Source organism: Gavialis gangeticus, unplaced genomic scaffold (genome assembly GCF_001723915.1).
Source record: "Gavialis gangeticus isolate Ggan-Ray unplaced genomic scaffold, GavGan_comp1, whole genome shotgun sequence".
NCBI classification, from domain to species: Eukaryota; Metazoa; Chordata; order Crocodylia; family Gavialidae; genus Gavialis; species Gavialis gangeticus.
In genome coordinates, this window is record NW_017729016.1 from 11725443 (window position 1) to 11731462 (window position 6020).

Sequence of the window (6020 nt, forward strand, 5' to 3'; positions counted from 1 at the left end):
ACCTCCCGACTGCCACATGTACAATTGGACAACCCCTCCCAAAGACCTGCCATTATGTTACAGTAAGTAACCTTCATGCCCCTTGGGCTAGGCAGAGTTTAAACTGCAACATTCATTCTGCACAATAATATTTTTTTTAAAGTACCATATTTACCCAAATATAATATGAGGTTTCCTTCCCCAACAGCATGGGGGAGGACAGCCCCTTATGTTCTCATACCAAAGGGAGGGGGGAGCAGGGGGCTGCTGCAGCTCTGACTCTCTGTCCTGAGCCCAGGTCAGGGTCAGAGTCAGACCCACAGCAGCCTCTTGCTCCCCACTCTGCTCCTCTGCAGCTTCTGCACCCACTCACCCTCTTCCCTGGGCATAGAGTACATGGAAACTCCTTCCCTGGCCCAGCCAGTCAGCAGTGTGGACACTGCTGCATTGCCTGCTCAGCCAGTCAGCAGCCTGAGCAGTGTCTGATGGTAACAGGAGGAAGGGGAAGAGGCAGGGACTGGTGGGATAGAGGAAGAGACTGGGGGAAGTGATGGAGGCTGTGGGAGCAGAGGGGAAGAGGCAGAGACTGGGGGAGTGAGGGGAAAGCAGATGCTGTGGGGAGTTAGGGGTTGGGGTGCAGGTGGTAGGGGTCAAGAAGGCTGCAGGGGGAAGAAGTGGTGGGGCAGAGAGGGAGCCACCTGATTTCCTTCCCCCACCCCCCACTTTCCCTGCTGGGGCAGGGGTGGGGTGGGGAGTATTCAAGACAAGCCTCCAATACTTAGATTCTATACCTGGAAAATTATAACAAGTTTATAAATGTTCCGTATATAGGATAGAATTATGGGGGTCTTATATTCAGGGTCATCTTATATTTGAATAAATATGGTAGTGCTCTTCTGGACAGAGGCAGCAAAAAGGAGCAGTGAGCCACATCTGATCCTGCACTATACATTCTGCTACCATAGGGTGGAACAAGTTACACTGAATCTGTCCTTAAATGCTTCTTTCAACTCTGCTATTAATTTAGGTTAAAAAGAACACCCTTATATAAATTACACAGTGCTAATCAAACTTAGTCCAGGATGTTTTCAGTTAGAAAGACCATTTCTCTACCTACATGTTTTGTAGAAGAATTTAAATTTCATTAATGATTGGAAGATGTAAGCCATGTTAGTCTGAAGTCCAGTAGAAGGCAAGGTAGATTTGCACCTTTATAGATTAACCAGAGGTGGTAGGCAAGCAGGTACATGGGCAACTGGTGCTGCCTTAGAGGGTGCATGTGTCCACCCCCCGCCTCCACCCCCAGTGACCAGTCAGAGACCAGGGGAGTCCTCCCCACGGCTAATCTCACCAACCGGGGAGAGCGCAGGCCAGGAAGCATCCACGGTGCTCCCACTCCCTGGCCAGCGCTCGCAGGGAGAGGCACTGGCAATCTCACCTGCCCCCCTGCCCATCACCTTAGCAGGAAGTGTGGGCTCTCAGGGGGTCCATGTGTACTTCCTATGTGTTGCCACTGGGCAGGTAGATATAGCTCAAGCTTTCCCAAGCCCCAAGCTCGCTTCATCAGATGCTGTGAAAAGACATGCATAGAGCAGTGGATAAAATGGAGACAGTGATTAGAATACAAAAACCAGGAAGGGAGGGTGTAGCAGGGCACTGGGATGTGCCTGCTGCTTTATGAGAGCCTGAGAGACTGCCTGCAGCTGGCAGAGGGAAGCTTATGAGGGACTCACTTGACCAGGAGAGGGCCCAGGCTGCAACTATATAAGCTAAGAGCCTGCGCCCATCAGGTAGTCTATCCCCAGCAGCGCCTGGATGCAGGGCTCCTGAAGGAACTGGATATTGCTGGACAAGCCTGCAGGTCTGGGAGTTGAGGCAAGCCCCCTGGACTAAGACTGGGTTTAAGGCAAGTAGCCTTTGTTTAAGTTAAACCCATAGAGGAGAGAGGTGTCTGCCAGAGGGCAGCAATGCTTCTTGTTTATTTGAATAAACCTGGTTGTTTTGCATTGACCCCTGCTAGGGCAGGCTTAAGGCCTATTTTAGAGGACTGATACACAGGAGCCTCAAACTGAGATTGGGCCCCAGTGAGGCACCCAGGCGCTTAGAAAATGGCTGAGACCCAGACCAGAAGGTCCCAGAGCCCATGGAAAGGTGGAGCTCTGCCAGAGGGTACGCAAGCCCAGAACAGGCCAAGCCAGAGTAGAGGGTCCAAGAGCCTGGAGGAGAGGCTGCGTGTGGGACCAAGGGTCCCACAGTGCCAAGGGAGACTAAGGCCCAAAGCGGGGTAAGGATTTAAGAAAAAGACCAAAGACAACATCCGCAAGTCTTGGGGTGCGGTATAGGGGAGGTGGAGGAGCTGCACAATTTGTACTTAAGGCTCTTGGTGCCATACAGGGGCCTAGTTAGGTTGAGAAGGACCTACCAAGCCTAAGGGATGGCTCAAGGTTAGCAGGGTCTCGGGAGACCCAGTTGGAATTTATTTGGGATTAGGGCTCACTCTAAGGCCTGTTTGCAGCCTCTCTGAATCAATTTATATTAAGAACAAGGCATGACAGGCAAGTAAACCAGGGAGACTGGCATTAGAGTTTGAGCCAGGCAGGAGCAGTAAGGCCAGCAGGGGCATCGCAGCTGCCCCTGTGACAATAAGCCTGTCACAGAGAGATAGTGAGGGGCAGGGGAGGGTGGGGCAGTGCTGGGAGAGGCAAACATGCAAGCAGTAAACCAATAGGAACAAAAGGAGTCACAAAAGCTAATCCAGAATGTGTAAAGCTTACTAACCCAGGTTAAAGTATATGATTTCTTTAAGTTTTCATTGCATTTTAGTGTTTAAAACATGTAACAAAGGAAGAGAAAGCATGGTGCAGGTGCTTGTCTGAGACTTGGGACACCTGGGTTCAGTTCCTGCTCTACCATAAGCTTCCTGTATGATCTTGGGTAAATCACTTGGGTGTGCCTACACTGCAGCTGTGCCAGGCATGTGAGCACTGCTGGCAACCTGTACCCCCAGCGTGCTTCTGGCCTGCATGCACCAAGTCCCAGAAATAAAACAGTGGAGCTGCTTTAGAGTAACCACTGATGATCAAACTAATAAAAGTTGTGAGAGCATAGATAAGGCCATGACAAAGGACATGTGAATATCGCTACTGAGAAACAGGAGTTCACAACCTTCTCTTGTCTGCCCAATTGCCTGCAGCATTAGGTCTCAAGAGGACTAGTATGGAAACCAGAAGGCAAGATTTTGATGGGAATGGGTGGGATTGGTCCAAGGTACTGTAGTTGTAGCAGGACTGAGAGCTGGAGGAGACCAAAGAAGGGTGTGTATGAGCATTTCCAGTAAAAAGTAGTAGTTAACTGTGTCAGTCTGATGTCAGGCAGAAAGCAGAGAGATGCACTTTTATAGACCAGCTGAACTGGAAATGCATAACCTTCCATGAGCAAGAACTTACTTCATCAGATGAGGCATCAGGAAGCAGCTGATGAACTGAATTCTTGGTCACAAATGCTCATGCAACTCTGATTCAGCCAGTCTATAAGGTGCATTCTTCTCTGCCATTTCCGTCAAGTAACTTTACCAAGAAGCAAATTCCCTTGCGAATTCTTCAGACAGACACAAATAGACGCACGCAACTGGGTCACCTTTTTGTCAGACTGGATCGCTAGCCAGTCAGAGCACATGACAAGCTAAAGTTAGTGCTACCAATGCTACAGAATTGTCTTTGGAGATAGTGTGATAAATAAAAGCAGGCCCTTTCCCCTGGTTGGGATTAGTGGCGTGGAAGATGTGGTGGCTCTGAATTGCTTTCACCTCACAGGGAAGAAGGATTGTTCCCAAACATCACTTAAGTAAAAAGTGACATATTAGGAAACAGAACTATGCAGGCAAGCCACAAAGGCCATGTCTATATCGCATCCCTTCTGAACCTGCTGTTGCTGCTGACAAGTCCCCACTTGTTCCTGCTCCATTCAGGATTATGCCCAGCAAATAGGCACAATCAATGGCTTGGAGCAGCATTTCTCAACCTGTGTGTCATAACCCAAATGTGAGTCTCAAAAATATATGAGAGGCTTGCAAACAAACTTTAAAAGTGGATTCTCCTTTAAAGAAGAAAAATGTGGGAAACTGTGGCTTTTCCCTCACAAGCTAGCAGTTCTAGCCTGCAAGGGGCTGCTTGGTGTTCCCCCTGCCATATATACAGGGCAGGGGTCTGGAGGCTGGGGACTGGGTTGGGAGTGAGGGGCACTGCTTTGGACTGGCCATTGATACTTACTAATGGGTCCTGGTACAAAAAAAGGGTGAGCACCACTGGCTTAGAGGAGTCCCAAGTGTGCCTGCCAGCACCAGAGACTGAGAGCAGCATCAGGGCACGTTTGAGACCGCTCAGTCTTCTTCTTTAACTAATGTTGGGGTTAGACACAGATGTGATCCTAGCTCAGCAGAGCAGTGGTATAGATATGACCTAAGGGTGAAATGATGCCAGTTCACTGGGCTCCAGTTTCCAGTTAGGAAGGCCCCGTGTGTGAAGGGGAGTGGCTTCTCCCAGCACAATGCTTGCTATAAGCATGCTCACTGTGGGGAGGAGGGGGAGGTAAAGAGGAAATTCTGGCCGTATTAAGTAGTGGGGGGCGGTTTTCAGTGAACCTTCATACTAAAAAAAATAAAAATTTGTACTTTTACCAGTTCTGAAGTGTTCCTGCAAGTTATGACTGTTGCTAGGAATAGGGCTGAGATTTTTTTTAAACTGAAAAAAATCATTGGGAATGTGTGTGTGGGGGGTGTGGAGGAAGCAAAAAAATCTGATAATAGCCTGATGAATGGATGTGGGAGATTTATAGGCAGAGATTTGTTTTTCTTATGTTAGAAGGTTGCAGTACCATCTGACAGCTACCACAAGGCTAACACCCTTGGGCTACAAATTCATTGCAGAGAGCGCGAGGACGGGAGAAGACATCTTTGGTTTACAGAAAGCCATAAATTAGTTGCTGCCTCTCTGCTTTGAAATTTAAATTCACATTTTGCACTCGCTCTACAATTATGTGACAGTTCTATTTGCAGGGAGGTTTTTCTGTCTTCAGCCATTGCTCTGGAGAACGTACGCAAAACAAGATACGGGCTTTGACATGCCATGTTCCCTTCTTTAACATATACTATCAAAATTAAAACAACTTAGTATTTTACTAATATGGTAGTTAGTTAAAACACTAATTTTATCATTAGATCCAGCCCCTTGGACCCAATTGCAGGAGCAGGTTATTAAGAAGAAGTTTACCATACCTCGGAAACCATTAATTTGTTAGCACTTTAGCCAGTTTGTGCAAGCAACACTTATTAGTCAGCTTCATTCTTCTTTTAGAAAAACATTGATATACATTTGAGGATGCCTGTGCTGGAAAGGAACAGTGGTTTGTAGACATTTGGTTTGTAAAGACAGTAGTGGCTTTATCAGTCCTAGTTTTGGCAGGGTTTTTCTTGTTAAAACTAACCTGACTTTACCATGTCTTTCCAATTTGATTTTGGAAATACCACAAATCAGAACTTGAGACGAGATCTGTTTGCCCATGTGTCACTTTCTTATCTCCATGCTGTCAGATGCAGCTCTGCTCTTTGCTAATCCCTACTCTGACTGTTGCCAGCTACTGCAGCGTTACGCTACCGGATATGTATCCGGCAGTGAGCCAGAGGTGGTTCCACCCTTTTCATGTCAACCAAACCTCACTGATTTCTGACCTGAAGTGATTCAAGTGACAGGCTAAGGAATAGGAGGAGAGTGGGAGGGGATTCCAAGTTGACTGGATTTGCAAGATTCAGAGGGATTCACACAGCTTTCTGGGTTAGGAAACCAGAAAGGACATTTGTTGTGCCATTATTTCAGTTCATACTTTAACACTATTTCACAGTTGTTTGGGAATGTAGGTGTAGCAAAGGAAAGAGACCTCTTGCCTTCAAAACATCCTTGGAGAGAACATTCCAGCGACCTGGTGCTAGTGAAGTCCCCACTGGGTATTCAGGTACAGTTCAATCACTACAACCCCCCCCCCCCCAA